Raw genomic sequence first — 24,066 nt, 5'->3', positions numbered from 1 at the left:
CTTTGTTTTGAGAAAATGTATGAACACGCTGTTGAGTATTTTATGTGATAAAAGGTCAAAACTTGCAGATGCTGCAACAGAAGAAATTAACATAATCAGAGCAAGCTTGAATAGGTTTAAAGCATGTACTGAATTTAAAAGAATATATTCTAATATCAGCACTAGTTTGATGCAAATCGAACACGATACAGTAATTAGGAAGTCCAGGAAGCTCAACAGAGATAGACAGGACTATTCCCAGTACAAACCTGATATGGAGAATAATACATATAGGAGGAATAGAACTCCCACACACCACAAAGAGCATAGAGGAAGGAGTTTCTCCAAGAGCTCCAGGAGGGGTAAGACCCCTGGTGAGAGAGACACAAGAAATAACACTAGTAATAGTCAAGACAGTCAAAACACTATAGATTTTAGGAAGAATAATACGGAGATAGCACCTACCGGGAACAAAATGCAGACAGAGACAAAAACAGTGTCCAGGCACGGCCCTGAAAAATCCAGCACACAGGGACTGAACCTAAGATCCACAGTGACTGTGAGCACTAATGAAATTGAGACAATGGATGAGGAGGAAATAGATAGCAAGGAGGAGTCAAGCCTTTTTCCAGATGAAATATTTGATGATGAGGGTTTCATCGTGATAGAAAAATTACCTAGCAGCATGACAAGATTAATCAATGGGGATAGGAATATAAACAAAGAAGCATCCAATAACGAGCCAGCTAGCAGCAATCAAGTCATTACTGTAGCACAAGTACATAATAATGCAGAGGATCCAAAACCTGTTGGAACTGGAACAGTTAATGTTGATGAACATCTTAACAAAATCAAAGAACTCATCGATAGAATCAACCGAGAGAGGCCCCTAGACCCAATCATATTACATGACAATAATAAGCCTTTGAAAAACAATAAAAACCCTGTACCCGACTTAATGATTATTACAGAAACTGATCAGAACCAGGAGGATTTAATCAGTATAGTAACACCAACACCTATAGAAACAGGTAGCAATATCCCTACACAAAAGGTTATACTAGACAACTCAAAAAATCAAAATAATGGCATAGTTCCTTTTTTAGCCGCTGTAAACGTAACAAATCAAAATATAACGAAATTTTTCAGTCCCACTCTTGGAAAAAGAAAAAAAGGGGAAAGAGAGGAAGAGGAAATAAAGAAAAAAGCAAAGATCACTTTCCGGGATTGAAACAGATAACGGTAACTAATAATAATGTCATTAATTTATCAGACTATTCATTGACAGAAGAAGAAAAGGAGCTTCTGAATAAGGGCTTACTTTTCTGCCCCACAAACCAACCAGACGATTTTAAACTTTTTATAGATGTGCATCAGTATATTAGGAGGTTGACTCTCAAAAGGCATTTCTTATCAAAGCCAGATGACACGAAAGATAACAAAAGTGAAGCACCATCTGACCCTACTCTGAAAACAAAATCCAATTTCTATCCCTTGGAAAGTAGGGGTCATATACTAGAGGCGTTCCAAGACTTACTATTAAAAGATCTTAAAAAGGACACCTTAATGAAGAAAGCCGGCAACATAAGGGGGGATAAGAATAATCTCACAAAGAAAGTGTCATGGTTTGAACAGGGTTCTTGCCCTGCACTCACAGGGTTAAGTGTTCGTGGCCTCTTTCTGGATCTGGGAGGGGTATTTATACTCACTCTTTACCAGGGTTCTCTGTCAGCTATACTGTTGTTCTGGTGTGTCTGACCCCTGGTGTGCGTGTATTCTGCGTTGCTTGTTTGATTCCCGTGTATGACCCGGCCTGTTCCCTCACTCTGTACTCCGTCTCTCGCTTTGGTACTACTGTCTTCTCCGGTTCTGACCTCCTGGCTTGGCTATCGTTACTCCGTTACAGTTTGTCCCTATTGTACCGTCTATTGCCCGTTCTGGTTTTCTGACCTATTGCTACATCCTGACTATCCTTTCTGTCTAAACCCCGTGGTACTGTATTGCTATCTGGTGTTTGACCCTGGCTTCGTCTGGTTTCTGTCTCTGTCTATGCCCCTTGGTAACATTGCCCTGTAGTTACCTTTCTAGGAGTTTCCCTGCAGCTCCTAGATCTGTGGAGCTTAGGCCACGCCCCCAGCAGTCATGTGCTTCAGGTCCTGATACTCTGAAGCACGCATCGTCACCGCTGCTGCCCTGCTCCACAGGTATCTGTGAGTACTGTCTTTGTACTCAGGACACCCACACTGGCACAGTGAGCAAGTGCAGTGCGGTGTTCCTGACATTATAGCTGACCATTTCAGTTTTTTTTTTTTTTTCTGAGAAAAAAAAAAAAAAAAAAAGTGTGTTATCCTCATGGATCCCATACAAGCCTTGGCTGATCAGGTCAAGCACCTGACCCAAATGTTCCACAAACTTAATGTGGAACAGCGCATGATGGCCCAGACCCAGCAACAGTTGGTGGATACGGTACAGGGGGCTGCCTCTATAGGGGATTCTTGTGCTGGGGATAGAGATGTGTCATTGGCATTCCCAGAATCTCCGGTCAAATTGCCAGACCTTTTCTCAGGGGATAAAAAGGAGTTCAGGTCTTTCAGAGAAGGATGCAAGCTTTTTTTTTCTCTGAGGCCCCGCTCTTCCGGGGATGAGTTCCAGAGGGTGGGGGTCGTCATTTCCCTACTTCGGGGGGCTCCACAGGCATGGGCTTTCTCTCTCTCTTCCTCTGCTCCTGAACACATGTCTATGAATTTGTTCTTTGAGGCTCTGGGGCACATTTATGATGAGCCTGATAGAGTGCGTCTGGCAGAAGATATGGTGATGAGTGTGACACAAGGAAGGAACTCTGCTGAATGGTTCTGCTCTGAGTTCAGACGCTGGGCAGCGGAGGTCTCCTGGGATGACGCTGCCCTCCGGGGTTTGTTCTGTAGAGGCCTGTCCGAACGTTTGAAAGATGCCCTAGCCCTTCATCCTCCACCGGATTCTTTGGAGGACGCTATGATCCAGGCTGTCCGCATGGACCGTAGGCTACGGGCAAGAGGGGTCATGCTGCAGGAGACCCCTTTATTCTCCAATCTGAGAGACTCTGCATCTAGTCCTGAGCCCATGGAGGTTGGTGCCACATCATTGGAGGAAAAAGAGAGGAGACACCGAAGAAACAACCAATTGTGCTTTTACTGTGGATCCGCTGGACATTGGAGAAGGAACTGTCCTTCTTGCCCTTCTTCAGTGAAGCCGTCAGGAAAACGACTGAGTCTGGGTAACAATCGAGGAGGTTGCCCAGACTCCCAGGTACCCTTTTACTCGCTTACTAAAATTCTGCTTCCGGTGGAACTGGAACTTACAGGCGGCCCGGTTGGGACTACCGCCTTTGTTGACTGTGGTTCTTCTATTAATCTGATCGATGCCAAAGTTGTGACTTTTCATAAGATAGGGACAGTCAGGTTAAAAGATCCTGTTAAAATCGTGGCAATTGATTCTTCTCCTATCACCCAGGAGGGAATTTGTTTCATGACTGATACCTTTTCTCTGAAAGTGGGTTCCACTCACGTGGAAAAATTAAGATGTTTTGTCATAAATAATCTGCCGGCTGGACTGATACTGGGTATGCCTTGGCTTCAACGTCACAATCCTACTATTGACTGGGTCACAGGGGAGATCATTCAGTGGGGTTGTATGGCTAATGGTCTATGTTGTAACTTGACAACCCTTGTCACCCCAGTAAAATCTGTGTCAGTGTCGTCTGTCGATCTGGAAGGTATTCCGGAGTGCCTGAAAGATTTTCAAGACGTATTTTCTGAAAGTGAGGCTGAGGCGCTACCACCACATAGACCCTTTGATTGTGCCATTAATCTAGTCCCTGGAGCCAAGTTACCCAAGGCTCGCCTGTTCAATTTGTCCGGGCCCGAACGTCTAGCCATGAAGGAGTACATTACTGAGAGTCTCCGCAAAGAGCATATTAGGCCTTCTGTTTCACCTGTGGCTGCGGGCTTATTTTTTGTTAAGAAAAAAGATGGTGGTTTGCGGCCGTGCCTCGACTTTCGGGAATTAAACAAAATTACTGTGAAAAATACATACCCTCTCCCCCTAATTCCTGATTTATGTAACCAACTCACCGGGGCCAAGTGGTTCTCTAAACTGGATTTACGTGGGGCATATAACCTTATAAGAGTCCGTGAAGGGGACGAATGGAAAACAGCATTCCTGACGACTGAAGGGCTGTTCAAAAACTTGGTTATGCCCTTTGGTCTCACCAACGCTCCTGCTGTTTTTCAGAATTTTATTAACGTAATTTTCTCTGATTTAATCGGTCGTTTTGTGGTTATCTATTTGGATGACATTCTGGTGTACTCGGTGGACAGTCAATCTCACTTGCACCATTTGCGGATGGTTCTCATGAGACTGAGGGAGAATCATTTGTATGCCAAGCTGGAAAAATGCTCATTTTTCATGCAAGAAGTATCCTTTCTGGGGTTGATTGTGTCAGGAGAGGGGTTCCACATGGATCCTAAGAAAGTCCAGGCTGTTACGGAGTGGGTGCAACCTCATGACTTGAAACGGTTGCAACGATTTTTGGGCTTTGCCAACTTTTATAGGAAATTTATTAAGGGCTTCTCGCAGGTGGTAAAGCCTCTAACGGACCTCACTCTCAAGGGAGCTGATGTAAAAAATTGGTCTGTAGCTGCAAAAAACTCTTTCATGACATTAAAAAAGTGCTTTTCTTCAGCCCCTGTATTGGTACAACCCGACCCGTCAAGACCTTTTGTCGTGGAGGTTGACACCTCGGAAGTGGGGGTGGGGGCAGTTTTGTCTCAGGGCCCTCCTACCCTTACTAACCTGAGACCTTGCGCCTTCTTCTCTAAAAAATTTTCCTCTGCTGAGAGAAATTACGATGTCGGCAATAGAGAGTTGTTGGCGGTAAAGTTGGCTTTTGAAGAATGGAGGCACTTCCTGGAGGGGTCTGTTCATCCCATTACAGTCATCACTGATCACAAAAATTTGGCCTATATCGAGTCTGCCAAGAGATTGACCCCCAGACAGGCTCGGTGGGCACTTTTTTTTCTCGTTTTCAGTTTACCATCACATTCCGCCCGGGATCTAAAAACATCAAGGCTGATGCCTTATCCCGAAGCTTTGATTCGGTGTCCCCTCCAGAACCTCCCTCCTCCATTCTTCAGCCAGGAGTAGTGGTGGCCGAAATCTCATCTGAGTTACAGAGAGGGATTTTGGAGGCCCAGGCTCGGGCTCCTGGTGGTAAACCCCCGGGTAAATTGTTTGTACCGGAACGTTTCCGTCTCGGACTTATGCAGGAATTTCATGATTCTGTGTTGAGTGCCCATCCTGGGATTGCAGCTACCCGGGGGGCAATTGCGAGGGATTTCTGGTGGCCCTCTATGGTAACAGATATTAAAAAGTTTGTGACTGCATGTGGGGTGTGCGCTCGTTCTAAAAGTTCTCAGGTCCGGCCGGCCGGGGAATTGGTGCCTTTGCCAATTCCGGATAGACCATGGACACATTTGTCCATGGATTTTATCACAAATCTTCCCCCTTCCAGGGGCAACTCGGTGATATGGGTGGTGGTGGATAGGTTTTCAAAACAAGCTCACTTTGTACCTCTCCCCGCGTTACCATCTGCTGAAACCCTGGCCCGCTTATTTATGCAGCATATAATTAGGTTACATGGAGTGCCTATGAATGTGGTGTCAGACAGAGGGGTACAGTTTGTAGCCAGGTTCTGGAGGGCTTTTTGCAAAAAGCTGGGGATTTCGTTGTCCTTCTCCTCTGCCTACCACCCAGAGTCTAATGGACAGACGGAGCGCACGAACCAATCGTTGGAGCAGATTCTGAGATGCTTGGCCTCTTCCAGGCAGGAGGACTGGTGTGAGGTATTGCCCATGGAAGAGTTTGCATTCAACGGTCGTGTGAGTCAGTCTACTGGGAAGTCTCCTTGTCAGGTCAACTATGGCTTTAACCCACATTTTGGAGAGTTTTCCCGTATGGATTCAGGTTGTCCTGGTGCTGAGGATGTGACACAACGTCTTAGAATTCTTTGGAGGGAGGTTCAGAGGAATATTTCCAAGGCCCAGGAAAACTATAAGCGGTTTGCTGACAGGAGGAGGGGGCCAGGTCCAGCATTTGCAGTAGGGGAGAAGGTGTGGCTATCCACCCACAATATCAAGCTTAAGATACCTTCTATAAAGCTGGGCCCCAAGTTCATTGGCCCATACAAAGTTGTGGAGGTTGTTAACCCAGTAGCCTACCGACTGCAGCTGCCCACCTCCTTTAAAATTTCTAATGTCTTCCACAGGTCCCTGTTAAAGCCTGTGGGGACGGTGAGAGAGGATCCCTCATCAAATGCTCCGCCAGTGCTGGTAGAGGGGCAGCTGGAGTATGAAGTAGGGCGCATTGTTGACTCCCGGTGGGTGCGCCGGAGACTCCAGTATCTGATACACTGTAAGGGGTACTCTCTGGAGGATCGGTCATGGGTTCCGGTCAGTTCGGTGCATGCCGATCGTCTGGTGCGGGCTTTCCACGCCAGATACCCAGACAAGCCTGGGGGTCCAGTGGCCCCCCATTAAGAGGGGGGTACTGTCATGGTTTGAACAGGGTTCTTGCCCTGCACTCACAGGGTTAAGTGTTTGTGGCCTCTTTCTGGATCTGGGAGGGGTATTTATACTCACTCTTTACCAGGGTTCTCTGTCAGCTATACTGTTGTTCTGGTGTGTCTGACCCCTGGTGTGCGTGTATTCTGCGTTGCTTGTTTGATTCCCGTGTATGACCCGGCCTGTTCCCTCACTCTGTACTCCGTCTCTCGCTTTGGTACTACTGTCTTCTCTGGTTCTGACCTCCTGGCTTGGCTATCGTTACTCCATTACAGTTTGTCCCTATTGTACCGTCTATTGCCCGTTCCGGTTTTCTGACCTATTGCTACGTCCTGACTATCCTTTCTGTCTAAACCCCGTGGTACTGTATTGCTATCTGGTGCTTTGACCCTGGCTTCGTCTGGTTTCTGTCTCTGTCTATGCCCCTTGGTAACATTGCCCTGTAGTTACCTTTCTAGGAGTTTCCCTGCAGCTCCTAGATCTGTGGAGCTTAGGTCACGCCCCCAGCAGTCATGTGCTTCAGGTCCTGATACTCTGAAGCACGCATCGTCACCGCTGCTGCCCTGCTCCACAGGTATCTGTGAGTACTGTCTTTGTACTCAGGACACCCGCACTGGCACAGTGAGCAAGTGCAGTGCGGTGTTCCTGACAGAAAGAGAGAGAAGCCCTGAAAAATTTGGGTAAGAATAGTGAAATAGTGATTCGAGCAGCCGATAAGGGGGGCGGCATAGTGATACAAAACACCAATGATTATAAAAAAGAAGCATTAAGATTATTGTCGGACACTAAATACTATGAGAAAGTAAAAAATAACCCGTACCCCACATTAACAAAAATACGCAATCAAAAAATAAACATGGCATTTCAACAGGGGATAATCAATAAGGACTTAAAGAAGTTTCTAATAAAAAGGCAACCCCCCATTCCATTCCTATACTACTTGCCCAAGATTCATAAAAGCTTGGACAATCCCCCTGGGCGACCAATAATCTCAGGAATTGATTCCCTGACAAGTAACCTTGCCACCTACATTGATAGAAATTTACAGAAATACGTGGTGAAATTAGAAAGCTATATTAAGGATTCTACGGATATGATCAGGATTTTGGGAGGAATCACATGGAAAAAATCATATAGATTTGTCACCATGGATGTTACATCATTGTACACGAATATAGGTCATGAAATAGGATTACTCTGTATTGAATACTATCTAAATAGAGACATACAATTGGATATAAGGAACATCAACTTCATTCTGGATGGCCTAAATTTCATATTAAACAATAACTTTTTCACCTTTGATGGTGACATGTACCATCAAAAGTATGGCACAGCAATGGGTTCGAAAACAGCTTGCTCGTACGCTAATCTTTTTATGGGTCTTTTTGACGACATACATATATATGGAAACAAATGCAAGAATGGCTTGGTTTTATATAAAAGGTTTATTGATGACTTATTCCTGATCTGGAAAACAGAAGCCGCGGAGACACCATCACGTGTTTCTCAACGCAAGCAATGACCAGCCAGGTCTTTGTCCGGGAAGGAACAACCACGGGAAGGGCAGTCTCCAATGAAGGAAACCACCTATGCCAAAACATGGTATCCATCCACATACAGCTGTTTCGGGGTATTGCCCCTCATCAGTGTGGAGTAGCCTCATCAGTGTGGAGTAGCCTTGCTACACTTGTAAGGAGAGCTTTAAACTAGAACAACATGGGAAGGGAAGCAAAAGACCAAAAAAAGCCATACACCTGACAAATGCTATTGAGAACTCTGCTAATAGAAGTGGAAAGGAAGAACAAAGACGAAAGAATCTAATTAATAACAATATTGGAGAAAGAGAAACCAATCACAAACTAAAATGTTTCTATACTAATGCACAAAGCATGGGCAACAAACAAGGAGAATTGGAACTACTAACACAGGAAAAGAAATATGATGTCATTGGAATCACTGAAACTTGGTGGGACGATACACATGATTGGAATACAAGACTAGAAGGATACAACTTATTTGCAAGAAACAGACTTGATAAACGAGGAGGGGGTGTTGCATTGTATGTTAGAAATGCATATATCTGCACAGAGATTGAAGCTTCAGAGACTGGGAGTTCTGTGGAAACTGTTTGGGTAAGAATACAAGGACAGAACAATGGAAAGGACACCATTGTAGGCATTTACTACAGGCCGCCTGTGCAAGCTGAAGATATGGATGAACTCTTTATGCATCAAATGGCCAAGTTCTCCAAAAAATATGACATAGTTGTCATGGGAGATTTCAACTATCCAGACATTTGTTGGGAATCTCTCTCAGGCAAAACTAACAGGTCAAGGAAATTCTTATCCTCTCTTGCTGACAACTTTATCTTCCAAAAGGTAGGGGAGAAAACAAGGGGAACTGCTACCTTGGATCTAATCCTTATAAACAGGGAGGAAATGGTTGAGGAGGTAAAAGTGGCTGGAACCCTAGGAGGTAGCGACCATGCTATTTTAGAGTTTTGGATAACTAGAGGCGGAAGACCTGTGAAGACTCAGACGTCAAGGTTAGATTTCAGAAAGGCAGATTTTAAGGGATTCAGAAAGATAATTGGAGGGATCCAATGGCTGGATATCCTTAAAGACAAAAATGTCCAGGAAGGATGGGAAATCTTGAAAAATGAAATTCTCAAAGCACAGTTGTTAACAATTCCGAAAAGAGGGAAGAATAGGAAGCATTTAAGGAAACCAGGATGGGTGAACACAGAACTTAAGCACATGCTAAAAAGGAAGAAAAAAATGTTTATAAAATGGAAAGAGGGAGGCATATCTAAAGAAGAATATAATGCTGTCTGCAGAATCTGCAGGGCACAAATCAGATTAGCTAAAGCTGAAAATGAATTGAGGCTTGCAAGAGATGTCAAAAGCAATAATAAAGGATTTTGGGGATATGTCAAAAGTAAAAGAAAAGTCAAAGATGCTATAGGATTTTTACAGGATGAAAATGATGAAATGGTAAGACAGGATGTTGAGAAGGCTGAACTTTTAAATTCCTATTTTGCATCTGTTTTCTCTCAGAAAGGAAATGTAACACCAACTGTTCTTCACTGTCCTATTAAGGGAATAGAAGAATCCAGGATATCTATAAACAGAAAGATAGTGAGGAAACACTTAGCTAACCTAAATGAATTCAAGTCTCCAGGTCCAGATGAATTACACCCCAGAGTACTGAAGGAGATAGCAGAAGAAATTTCTGAACCACTCTCCATAATCTTTGAAAATTCTTGGAGAACAGGAGAAGTGCCAGAAGACTGGAGAAGAGCAAATGTTGTTCCTATCTTCAAAAAGGGGAAGAAGGTGGACCCAGGCAACTATAGGCCGGTGAGTCTGACTTCTATACCAGGAAAGATCTTTGAACAAATTATTAAACAACATGTAAGTCAATACCTGGATAAGAATGAAGTGATCAAACAGAGTCAGCATGGGTTTGTAACTAATAAGTCATGTCAGACTAACTTAATTTCCTTCTATGACGGTATCACTGATTGGGTGGATCAAGGAAATGCTGTAGATATAGTATATCTTGACTTCAGCAAAGCATTTGACAAAGTCTCTCATACAATCCTTATTGAAAAAATGACTAAGTATGGAATGGACAAGGCAACTGTTAGGTGGATTCATAGCTGGCTTAGTGATCGGACCCAAAGAGTGGTCGTAAATGGCTGCACATCCAGTTGGAAGAATGTCTCAAGTGGGGTACCACAGGGCTCTGTCCTGGTCCCTGTATTGTTCAACATCTTTATCAACGATTTAGATGAAGGAATTGAGGGTAAACTGATTAAATTTGCTGATGACACAAAGCTAGGAGGGATAGCTAATACTAGAGAAGAGAGAGAGAGGATTCAAAAAGATTTAAATAAACTGGAGAAGTGGGCAGTAACTAACAGAATGGTTTTTAACAGGGAGAAATGCAAAGTACTACATCTGGGCAATAAAAATGAAAAAAGCATATATAGAATGGGAGGAATAGGGCTAAGTGACAGCACATGTGAAAAAGACTTGGGTATACTAATAGATCACAGACTGAATATGAGTCAACAGTGTGATGCAGCAGCAAAAAAGGCAAATGCAGTTCTAGGATGTATTAACAGAAGCATACAGTCTAGATCACGTGAAGTCATTATTTCCCTCTACTCCTCTTTGGTCAGACCTCATCTGGAATATTGTGTCCAGTTTTGGGCACCACATTTTAAAAAAGACATCAACAAACTGGAGCAAGTTCAGAAAAGAGCGACCAGAATGGTGACCGGTCTGCAAACCCTGTCTTATGAGGAAAGGTTGCAGGATTTGGGAATGTTTAGTTTGCAAAAGAGAAGACTGAGAGGAGACTTAATTGCTGTCTACAAATATCTAAAGGGCTGTCACATTGTAGAAGGATCAACTTTATTCTCATTTGCACAAGGAAAGACTAGAAGCAATGGGATGAAACTGAATGGGAGGAGACACAGATTAGATATTAGAAAAAACTTTTTGACAGTTAGAGTGATCAATGAGTGGAACAGGCTGCCACGAGAAGTGGTGAGTTCTCCTTCAATGGAAGTCTTCAAACAGAGGCTGGACAGACATCTGACTGGGATGATTTAGCGAATCCTGCTTTGAGCAGGGGGTTGGACCAGATGGCCCAGGAGGTCCCTTCCAACTCTACGATTCTATGAAACTGGCTGGTAGGAGCAATGCCTAGTAAAAAGACTATGAAGAGGAGGATGAATGAACTCATGGAGATCAACATCCGACACTGCGGAGACACCATCACGTGTTTCTCAACGCAGTGATTCTAGAGCACTGCCCCCATCCCTTATGGGAAATATGCAAAACATGCAAAACAGAAGCCGCGGAGACACCATCACGTGTTTCTCAACGCAAGCAATGACCAGCCAGGTCTTTGTCCGGGAAGGAGCAACCACGGGAAGGGCAGTCTCCAATGAAGGAAACCACCTATGCCAAAACATGGTATCCATCCACATACAGCTTTTCGGGGTATTGCCCCTCATCAGTGTGGAGTAGGAAACTGGCTGGTAGGAGCAATGCCTAGTAAAAAGACTATGAAGAGGAGGATGAATGAACTCATGGAGATGGGGCAGTGCTCTAGAATCACTGCGTTGAGAAACACATGATGGTGTCTCCGCAGTGTCGGATGTTGATCTCCATGAGTTCATTCATCCTCCTCTTCATAGTCTTTTTACTAGGCATTGCTCCTACCAGCCAGTTTCCTACTCCACACTGATGAGGGGCAATACCCCGAAACAGCTGTATGTGGATGGTTACCATGTTTTGGCATAGGTGGTTTCCTTCATTGGAGACTGCCCTTCCCGTGGTTGTTCCTTCCCGGACAAAGACCTGGCTGGTCATTGCTTGCGTTGAGAAACACGTGATGGTGTCTCCGCGGCTTCTGTTTTGCATATTTCCCATAAGGGATGGGGGCAGTGCTCTAGAATCACTGCGTTGAGAAACACGTGATGGTGTCTCCGCAGTGTCGGATGTTGATCTCCATGAGTTCATTCATCCTCCTCTTCATAGTCTTTTTACTAGGCATTGCTCCTAATAGGCCAGTTTCCTACTCCACACTGATGAGGGGCAATACCCCGAAACAGCTGTATGTGGATGGATACCATGTTTTGGCATAGGTGGTTTCCTTCATTGGAGACTGCCCTTCCCGTGGTTGTTCCTTCCCGGACAAAGACCTGGCTGGTCATTGCTTGCGTTGAGAAACACGTGATGGTGTCTCTGCGGCTTCTGTTTTGCATGTTTTGCATATTTCCCATAAGGGATGGGGGCAGTGCTCTAGAATCACTGCATTGAGAAACACATGATGGTGTCTCCGCAGTGTCGGATGTTGATCTCCATGAGTTCATTCATCCTCCTCTTCATAGTCTTTTTACTAGGCATTGCTCCTACCAGCCAGTTTCCTACTCCACACTGATGAGGGGCAATACCCCGAAACAGCTGTATGTGGATGGATACCATGTTTTGGCATAGGTGGTTTCCTTCATTGGAGACTGCCCTTCCCGTGGTTGTTCCTTCCCGGACAAAGACCTGGCTGGTCATTGCTTGCGTTGAGAAACACGTGATGGTGTCTCCGCGGCTTCTGTTTTGCATGTTTTGCATATTTCCCATAAGGGATGGGGGCAGTGCTCTAGAATCACTGCGTTGAGAAACACATGATGGTGTCTCCGCAGTGTCGGATGTTGATCTCCATGAGTTCATTCATCCTCCTCTTCATAGTCTTTTTACTAGGCATTGCTCCTACCAGCCAGTTTCCTACTCCACACTGATGAGGGGCAATACCCCGAAACAGCTGTATGTGGATGGATACCATGTTTTGGCATAGGTGGTTTCCTTCATTGCAGACTGCCCTTCCCGTGGTTGTTCCTTCTCGGACAAAGACCTGGCTGGTCATTGCTTGCGTTGAGAAACACGTGATGGTGTCTCCGCGGCTTCTGTTTTGCATGTTTTGCATATTTCCCATAAGGGATGGGGGCAGTGCTCTAGAATCACTGCGTTGAGAAACACGTGATGGTGTCTCCGCAGTGTCGGATGTTGATCTCCATGAGTTCATTCATCCTCCTCTTCATAGTCTTTTTACTAGGCATTGCTCCTACCAGCCAGTTTCCTACTCCACACTGATGAGGGGCAATACCCCGAAACAGCTGTATGTGGATGGATACCATGTTTTGGCATAGGTGGTTTCCTTCATTGGAGACTGCCCTTCCCGTGGTTGTTCCTTCCCGGACAAAGACCTGGCTGGTCATTGCTTGCGTTGAGAAACACGTGATGGTGTCTCCGCGGCTTCTGTTTTGCATGTTTTGCATATTTCCCATAAGGGATGGGGGCAGTGCTCTAGAATCACTGCGTTGAGAAACACGTGATGGTGTCTCCGCAGTGTCGGATGTTGATCTCCATGAGTTCATTCATCCTCCTCTTCATAGTCTTTTTACTAGGCATTGCTCCTACCAGCCAGTTTCCTACTCCACACTGATGAGGGGCAATACCCCGAAACAGCTGTATGTGGATGGTTACCATGTTTTGGCATAGGTGGTTTCCTTCATTGGAGACTGCCCTTCCCTTGGTTGTTCCTTCCCGGACAAAGACCTGGCTGGTCATTGCTTGCGTTGAGAAACACGTGATGGTGTCTCCGCGGCTTCTGTTTTGCATGTTTTGCATATTTCCCATAAGGGATGGGGGCAGTGCTCTAGAATCACTGCGTTGAGAAACACGTGATGGTGTCTCCGCAGTGTCGGATGTTGATCTCCATGAGTTCATTCATCCTCCTCTTCATAGTCTTTTTACTAGGCATTGCTCCTACCAGCCAGTTTCCTACTCCACACTGATGAGGGGCAATACCCCGAAACAGCTGTATGTGGATGGATACCATGTTTTGGCATAGGTGGTTTCCTTCATTGGAGACTGCCCTTCCCGTGGTTGTTCCTTCTTGGACAAAGACCTGGCTGGTCATTGCTTGCGTTGAGAAACACGTGATGGTGTCTCCGCGGCTTCTGTTTTGCATATTTCCCATAAGGGATGGGGGCAGTGCTCTAGAATCACTGCGTTGAGAAACACGTGATGGTGTCTCCGCAGTGTCGGATGTTGATCTCCATGAGTTCATTCATCCTCCTCTTCATAGTCTTTTTACTAGGCATTGCTCCTACCAGCCAGTTTCCTACTCCACACTGATGAGGGGCAATACCCCGAAACAGCTGTATGTGGATGGATACCATGTTTTGGCATAGATGGTTTCCTTCATTGGAGACTGCCCTTCCCGTGGTTGTTCCTTCCCGGACAAAGACCTGGCTGGTCATTGCTTGCGTTGAGAAACACGTGATGGTGTCTCCGCGGCTTCTGTTTTGCATGTTTTGCATATTTCCCATAAGGGATGGGGGCAGTGCTCTAGAATCACTGCGTTGAGAAACACGTGATGGTGTCTCCGCAGTGTCGGATGTTGATCTCCATGAGTTCATTCATCCTCCTCTTCATAGTCTTTTTACTAGGCATTGCTCCTACCAGCCAGTTTCCTACTCCACACTGATGAGGGGCAATACCCCGAAACAGCTGTATGTGGATGGATACCATGTTTTGGCATAGGTGGTTTCCTTCATTGGAGACTGCCCTTCCCGTGGTTGTTCCTTCCCGGACAAAGACCTGGCTGGTCATTGCTTGCGTTGAGAAACACGTGATGGTGTCTCCGCGGCTTCTGTTTTGCATGTTTTGCATATTTCCCATAAGGGATGGGGGCAGTGCTCTAGAATCACTGCGTTGAGAAACACGTGATGGTGTCTCCGCAGTGTCGGATGTTGATCTCCATGAGTTCATTCATCCTCCTCTTCTTATTCCTGATCTGGGACACGGAAGTTGGCGACATGGAGGAGTTTTTCAGTGACATAATTAATAACCACTGGGGGATAAATTTTGAACGAACAATACATGAAGAAAGCATCAATTTCCTGGACCTAACAATTTTCTCTGATGGCACAAGGATACATACAAAAACATACTTTAAGCCTACGGACAGGAATTCATATATTGATTTCAGGAGTGGACATTACACAAAATGGCTGCGTAATATACCGGCCAATCAATTTAGAAGGATAAAGAAGAATTGCACTTCCAAGGATGACTACGCTTCTCAATCTGAAATACTCAGAAAAAGATTCCTAGAGAAAGGATACCCAAAAAAATTGATATCCAGCACACAAAAGCACAGTGGAGAAATCCCGCAAGAAACCCTCCTTATACAGAAAGACAGAAAAGGGACAGAGAAGAACAAAGCATTCAATTTTATAACGACTTATAATAATTGTCACAAGTCAATCAAAAAATGCCTTCATACACACTGGCACTTACTTCTAAGTGATCCAATATTAAAATCCATTGTACCTGATAGACCAGGAATTACTTTCCGCAGGGCGCCAAACATTAAAGGGATAATAGCTCCTAGTAGGCTCAAACAGAAAACAACCACGAATTATGCCAAAGTACTGCATAAAAAGACATCAAAATGTAAAAAAAATAGATGCCTTTGTTGTCGGAGCATCCAACAGACAAGCAGCTTTAAATCCGCATCAACGAATGAATCCTTTACCATTAAACATGACATGAATTGCTCTACAGAGTTTGTAATTTACTTGCTTGAGTGTCCATGTGGCATGCAGTATGTTGGCAGAACTATCAGACCACTTCATGAGCGGCTAAACAAACATCGTTCAAATATAAAGAGTGGGTATAGAGCACATGGAGTGTCATTCCATTATGACACGTATCATAACAGAGATGCAACAGCAATCAAGATAACCCCGATCGATCATATAGCAGTGAATATACCCAACAGATTCGAGCTGCTCAAAAAACGTGAAAAATATTGGATGTTTAAACTGGACACATTAAAACCGAGAGGGCTAAACCTAATTTCAGAACTAATATAGGTAGGGGTCATATACTAGAGACGTTCCAAGACTTACTATTAAAAGATCTTAAAAAGGACACCTTAATGAAGAAAGCCGGCAACATAAGGGGGGATAAGAATAATCTCACGAAGAAAGAGAGAGAAGCACTGAAAACATTTGGGTAAGAATAGTGAAATAGTGATTCGGGCAGCCGATAAGGGGGGCGGCATAGTGATACAAAACACCAATGATTATAAAAAAGAAGCATTAAGATTATTGTCGGACACTAAATACTATGAGAAAGTAAAAAATAACCCGTACCCCACATTAACAAAAATACACAATCAAAAAATAAACATGGCATTCCAACAGGGGATAATCAATAAGGACTTAAAGAAGTTTCTAATAAAAAGGCAACCCCCCATTCCATTCCTATACCACTTGCCCAAGATTCATAAAAGCTTGGACAATCCCCCTGGGCGACCAATAATCTCAGGAATTGATTCCCTGACAAGAAACCTTGCCACCTACATTGATAGAAATTTACAGAAATACGTGGTGAAATTAGAAAGCTATATTAAGGATTCTACGGATATGATCAGGATTTTGGGAGGAATCACATGGAAAAAATCATATAGATTTGTCACCATGGATGTTACATCATTGTACACGAATATAGGTCATGAAATAGGATTACTCTGTATTGAATACTATCTAAAAAGAGACATACAATTGGATATAAGGAACATCAACTTCATTCTGGATGGCCTAAATTTCATATTAAACAATAACTTTTTCACCTTTGATGGTGACATGTACCATTAAAAGTATGGCACAGCTATGGGTTCGAAAACAGCTTGCTCGTACACTAATCTTTTTATGGGTCTTTTTGACGACATACATATATATGGAAACAAATACAAGAATGGCTTGGTTTTATATAAAAGGTTTATTGATGACTTATTCCTGATCTGGGACACGGAAGTTGGCGACATGGAGGAGTTTTTCAGTGACATAATTAATAACCACTGGGGGATAAATTTTGAACGAACAATACATGAAGAAAGCATCAATTTCCTGGACCTAACAATTTTCTCTGATGGCACAAGGATACATACAAAAACATACTTTAAGCCTATGGACAGGAATTCATATATTGATTTCAGGAGTGGACATTACACAAAATGGCTGCGTAATATACCGGCCAATCAATTTAGAAGGATAAAGAAGAATTGCACTTCCAAGGATGACTACGCTTCTCAATCTGAAATACTCAGAAAAAGATTCCTAGAGAAAGGATACCCAAAAAAATTGATATCCAGCACACAAAAGCACAGTGGAGAAATCCCGCAAGAAACCCTCCTTATACAGAAAGACAGAAAAGGGACAGAGAAGAACAAAGCATTCAATTTTATAACGACTTATAATAATTGTCACAAGTCAATCAAAAAATGCCTTTATACACACTGGCACTTACTTCTAAGTGATCCAATATTAAAATCCATTGTACCTGATAGACCAGGAATTACTTTCCGCAGGGCGCCAAACATTAAAGGGATAATAGCGCCTATTAGGCTCAAACATAAGACAACCACGAATTATGCCAAAGTACTGCATAAAAAGACATCAAAATGTAGAAAAAATAGATGCCTTTGTTGTCGGAGCATCCAACAGACAAGCAGCTTTAAATCCGCATCAACGAATGAATCCTTTACCATTAAACATGACATGAATTGCTCTACAGAGTTTGTAATTTACTTGCTTGAGTGTCCATGTGGCATGCAGTATGTTGGCAGAACTATCAGACCACTTCATGAGCGGCTAAACAAACATCGTTCAAATATAAAGAGTGGGTATAGAGCACATGGAGTGTCATTCCATTATGACACGTATCATAACAGAGATGCAACAGCAATCAAGATAACCCCGATCGATCATATAGCAGTGAATATACCCAACAGATTCGAGCTGCTCAAAAAACGTGAAAAATATTGGATGTTTAAACTGGACACATTAAAACCGAGAGGGCTAAACATAATTTCAGAACTAATATAGGTAGGGGTCATATATTAGAGACGTTCCAAGACTTACTATTAAAAGATCTTAAAAAGGACACCTTAATGAAGAAAGCCGGCAACATAAGGGGGGATAAGAATAATCTCACGAAGAAAGAGAGAGAAGCACTGAAAACATTTGGGTAAGAATAGTGAAATAGTGATTCGGGCAGCCGATAAGGGGGGCGGCATAGTGATACAAAACACCAATGATTATAAAAAAGAAGCATTAAGATTATTGTCGGACACTAAATACTATGAGAAAGTAAAAAATAACCCGTACCCCACATTAACAAAAATACACAATCAAAAAATAAACATGGCATTCCAACAGGGGATAATCAATAAGGACTTAAAGAAGTTTCTAATAAAAAGGCAACCCCCCATTCCATTCCTATACCACTTGCCCAAGATTCATAAAAGCTTGGACAATCCCCCTGGGCGACCAATAATCTCAGGAATTGATTCCCTGACAAGTAACCTTGCCACCTACATTGATAGAAATTTACAGAAATACGTGGTGAAATTAGAAAGCTATATTAAGGATTCTACGGATATGATCAGGATTTTGGGAGGAATCACATGGAAAAAATCATATAGATTTGTCACCATGGATGTTACATCATTGTACACGAATATAGGTCATGAAATAGGATTACTCTGTATTGAATACTATCTAAAAAGAGACATACAATTGGATATAAGGAACATCAACTTCATTCTGGATGGCCTAAATTTCATATTAAACAATAACTTTTTCACCTTTGATGGTGACATGTACCATCAAAAGTATGGCACAGCTATGGGTTCGAAAACAGCTTGCTCGTACACTAATCTTTTTATGGGTCTTTTTGACGACATACATATATATGGAAACAAATACAAGAATGGCTTGGTTTTATATAAAAGGTTTATTGATGACTTATTCCTGATCTGGGACACGGAAGTTGGCGACATGGAGGAGTTTTTCAGTGACATAATTAATAACCACTGGGGGATAAATTTTGAACGAACAATACATGAAGAAAGCATCAATTTCCTGGACCTAACAATTTTCTCTGATGGCACAAGGATACATACAAAAACATACTTTAAGCCTATGGACAGGAATTCATATATTGATTTCAGGAGTGGACATTACACAAAATGGCTGCGTAATATACCGTCCAATCAATTTAGAAGGATAAAGAAGAATTGCACTTCCAAGGATGACTACGCTTCTCAATCTGAAATACTCAGAAAAAGATTCCTAGAGAAAGGATACCCAAAAAAATTGATATCCAGCACACAAAAGCACAGTGGAGAAATCCCGCAAGAAACCCTCCTTATACAGAAAGACAGAAAAGGGACAGAAAAGAACAAAGCATTCAATTTTATAACGACTTATAATAATTGTCACAAGTCAATCAAAAAATGCCTTCATACACACTGGCACTTACTTCTAAGTGATCCAATATTAAAATCCATTGTACCTGATAGACCAGGAATTACTTTCCGCAGGGCGCCAAACATTAAAGGGATAATAGCGCCTATTAGGCTCAAACATAAGACAACCACGAATTATGCCAAAGTACTGCATAAAAAGACATCAAAATGTAGAAAAAATAGATGCCTTTGTTGTCGGAGCATCCAACAGACAAGCAGCTTTAAATCCGCATCAACGAATGAATCCTTTACCATTAAACATGACATGAATTGCTCTACAGAGTTTGTAATTTACTTGCTTGAGTGTCCATGTGGCATGCAGTATGTTGGCAGAACTATCAGACCACTTCATGAGCGGCTAAACAAACATCGTTCAAATATAAAGAGTGGGTATAGAGCACATGGAGTGTCATTCCATTATGACACGTATCATAACAGAGATGCAACAGCAATCAAGATAACCCCGATCGATCATATAGCAGTGAATATACCCAACAGATTCGAGCTGCTCAAAAAACGTGAAAAATATTGGATGTTTAAACTGGACACATTAAAACCGAGAGGGCTAAACATAATTTCAGAACTAATATAAATTATAATCCCCCAACCCCCTCTCTTGGTCACATCCTGAGTGGGTAAGAAAGGCGCACCATAGTAGGAGGAATTCCTGCATCCTTATGTTACACACTTAAGCAAACCTCACTTTATTTTTTCATTCTATTTATTTTTTCGTCTGACTACTTTCTTGATCGCACAGGTATATCTAAACACTTAATGTCTTACATACACCTAATGACACATTTATTTTGTTTAAATATATATCAAAGTTGGTATCCTATCTAGAATTTCACAATTCCCTAATTTAATATGCATAAGCTCACAACAATTTATAATTTTTCCTGATTGTCCCATGTCATTTATGCCTGCATGGAGACCTGTGACTTTCCTGGGGACTAGAACCCAGGTGTGCTAGACCAACAGACACACATTTCATGGGTGACACCACCACAATTAATATATAAAATAGTGACCATAACTACACGGAAGATGATAGACACATTTTTCAGGCCATTTTTAATAATACGATTATATAATAGTAATTTTTAGATAATTCTTTATTGATAATAAATAATAAAAATAAAAATGAAAATAAAAATAAAAGTTTTTTAAAAGCAGTTAATTTTAGAAATAATCTATTTTATGAAGTTTATTTAATAGTAGCATTGCTCCTTGATTCCCTCCTACAAAACAAAAATAAAGAAAATTGTTCATTGCAATTTTTTATGATAATTTTTTAACAAACCATAGTATCACATATTTAACAGGATAGTTTTGTGAAAAAATAGTTCATAGAACCTATGTTCCAAAGGCAATGATACCAGCAGGACGGTGGTGCTCAACATAAGTCACAAGAGAAAACAATGAAACCAGTAAACACATGGGTTCTTACTACCCTGAAAGTCGGGAGATAATGTTTTTAAAAAAAATTTTTTTTTGTTTTTGCATTGACAGTCTGGATACTTTGGCAATGTTTCCGCTGCAATTTTTATGAAGGTCTTCATATCATTTTACTGGTAGGATTTTTATGTATATTTTAGCAAGTATTTTGAAGGATTTTCTTGTTTTATTTTGTTATTTGTGTGAAATTGTGCCAAAAATGCTGGCCCCTCCCCCAGTGATGACCATTATGACATCATATGTAAACAGAACACACCCATAATTGCTAATGGAAGGGGCTATAAATTCCCTTGCTCCTATGGCTGATGTAATATCCCTGAGGAAGGTGTCAGGAAGGGCGCTGAAACGCGTAGGAAGGAATAAAGAAGTACTTTGTTACAACATCTTGCATCCCAGGTGATTTTGTGGACTCAGCAGCGCGGACTGTGGCACACCTTGCTTCCCATATTCTCTGGCAATATATACAGTATAGGAGCTAATGTGGGACCTATTATACAGTATAGAAGCTAATGTGAGACCCAATATACAGTATAGGAGCTAATGTGGGACCCATTATACAGTATTGAAGCTAATTTGAGACCCAATATATGGTATAGGAGTTAATTTTGGGACCCATTTTACTGCATATGATCTAATGTAGGCCCATTATACAGTGTTGGAGCTAATGTGGGGCCCATTATACAGTATAGGAGCTAATATGAGACTCAATATACAGTACCTATCGTCGAGCAGGAGTGTAACCCCTGCCTGACCCTAGCAATAGGCCCTGGTTAGGCAGGGGATGGGGTAGGCACTAGTCAGTCTCCACTACAACTAAAGACAAAGAGGGAAAGCGGAGGTGAGGAAAACACGTAGCTTGAGAAGACAACCGAGATGTTATGCCAGCAATCCTCCAAGAGTCCTCTGGGAAGGAACTAACCAACTGTAAGAGCTAACACCCGCACCATGCTGCAGCAATTGAATGTATTTAAACCTTCAGCCCAAGTGTGTGATAAGCAGCAGAAGGTGGAAGTAACTTTTGGTCCCAGAGAGAGAAGGATATCGCTCCATAACAGTGATACAAAAATCAAGAAGGTGCTTGAGCTAAATGCAAAGACCTTCTACAGTCGGATCCAGGATGACTGTCTGTCACATCTGACACACCCGTTACACCAATTTTCAGTATAGGAGCTAATGTGGGGCCCATTATACAGTTTAGGAGCTAATGTGGGGCTCATTATACCGTTTTGAGGCTAATGTAAGGTCCATTACACAGTATAGGAGCTAATACGTGGCCCATTATACAGTGGAAGAAGCTAATATGGGGCACATTATGCAGAGTGGGAGCTAATGTGAGGCCCAATATACAGTGTAGGAGCTAATGTGGGCCCATTATACAGTATAGGAGCTAATCTGGGGCCTATTATGAAGTATAAGAGCTAATGTACGGCCCATTATACAGTGTAGGCGCTAATGTAGGCCCATTATGCATTGCAGGAGCTAATCTGGGCCAATTCTACAGTGTAGGAGCTAATATGGAGCCCATTATATAGTATAGGAGGTAATGTGGTGCCCATTATACAGTATAGGAGCTAATGTGGAAGCTAATGCAGGGGCCATTATACAGTTTGGGGCTTAGTGTGGAGCCCATTACACAGTTTGGGGGCTAATGTTGGGCTCATATACAGTTTTGAGGCTAATGTGGAAACCATTATACAGTGTGGAAGCCAATGTGGGGAACATCATACAGTTTGGGGGCTAATGTAGTGGCCATTATAGAGATTGGAGGCTAATGCAGGAACAATTATGTAGTTTGATGTCTAATGACTGTGAGGGCCATTATACGGTTTAGAGGTGAATGCAGCAGCCATTATACAGCATGAAAGCTAATGTAGGGGCCATTATAGAGTTTGGGGGTTAATCAGGGGCAATTATATACAGTGTGTTCCTAAAATCATGGTGAACTTTTGACCAGTCACAGGAAAGTGTACAAGTATACCACGATCCCTGGATCTGACGCCCTTAAGGGCCCGTTACACACAGCGATCTCGCTGATTTTGTGACACATCAGCGATCTCTCCAGCGAGATCGCTGCGTGTGACATCCAGCAGCGATCCCCCCCCCCGTGGGGTATCACTGATCATGCTGGATCGTCCTGGCCTGTTTTTTCATTGCTGGTCTCCCGCTGGCCAGCGCGCATCGCTGCGTATGGCCGCGGGAGCTAGCGATGAGCGACGCTGCACGCTGGTTACCAACGTAAACATCGGGTTTCTAAGGGCTGCGGGGCCCTTAGAAACCCGATGTTTACCCTAGATATCAGCGTGCACTGCAGGCAGGGCGGGAGGTGGAGGCAGAGCGGCGCACAGACTGGAGTAGCTCTGCTATCTGCTACTCCAGTCTGTCAGACCAGAGTAGCAGATAGCAGAGCTATGCCAGTCTGTCTGCGCGGCTCTGACTCCACCTCCCGAACAGCCTGCAGTGCATGCTGGTATCTAGGGTAAACATCGGGTTTCTAAGGGCCCCGCAGCACTTAGAAACCCGAAGTTTACGTTGGTAACCAGCGTGCTCGCTGGTCCTGATCGCTGGAGGGGCTGTCTATGTGACAGCTCACCAGCGATCAGCTAACAATGTCCCAGCGATCCCACCCACGTCGGATCGTTGGTGGGATCGCTGGGACATCGTTATGTGTAACGGTACCCTTAGACTTTTACTTTTGGGGTTATGTGAAGCAACATGTGTACATTGAGCGTATCAACGACATTAATCACTTAAAACAGAGAATCACAGACGTTATTCACTCTGATACACCAGACGTCCTTACCCGTGTGTGGCCAGAACTTCACTATCGTTTGGATGTATGTAGGGGAACAAATGGAGCCCACATCGAACTGCACTGAATATGTATGAATCTGGGATAGTTTTTCTTTTATTTGGAGCAGATTTTACATTTCTATAGTTTTTTGTTGCTTTCCAGTGACTGGTCAAAAGTGCACCATGACTTTACGGACACACTGTAGTTTGGGGGCTAATCTGAGGGCCATTATACAGTGTGAAGACTACTGTAATGGCCATTTTACAGTATGGGAGTTAATTCAGGGGCCATTTTACAGTTTGAGGGCCAGTGTTGGGACTACTGTGGAGGCTATTATACAGTGTG

The 24,066-nt window shown here is 43.0% G+C and overlaps 1 protein-coding gene across 1 annotated transcript in view; it reads right to left on the bottom strand.

Annotated features, from left to right (window-relative positions):
* Positions 1 to 24,066, bottom strand: part of LOC141092600 (transient receptor potential cation channel subfamily V member 6-like) — a 189,628-nt gene that overhangs the window by 121,124 nt on the left and 44,438 nt on the right. The window lies entirely within an intron of this gene.

Source organism: Dendrobates tinctorius, unplaced genomic scaffold, assembly GCF_039654945.1.
Source record: "Dendrobates tinctorius isolate UK_male_01 unplaced genomic scaffold, ASM3965494v1 ptg000060l, whole genome shotgun sequence".
NCBI classification, from domain to species: Eukaryota; Metazoa; Chordata; class Amphibia; order Anura; family Dendrobatidae; genus Dendrobates; species Dendrobates tinctorius.
The sequence above is the reverse complement of the archived record's forward strand: the minus strand, read 5'-3'. Positions and strand labels throughout refer to the sequence as shown.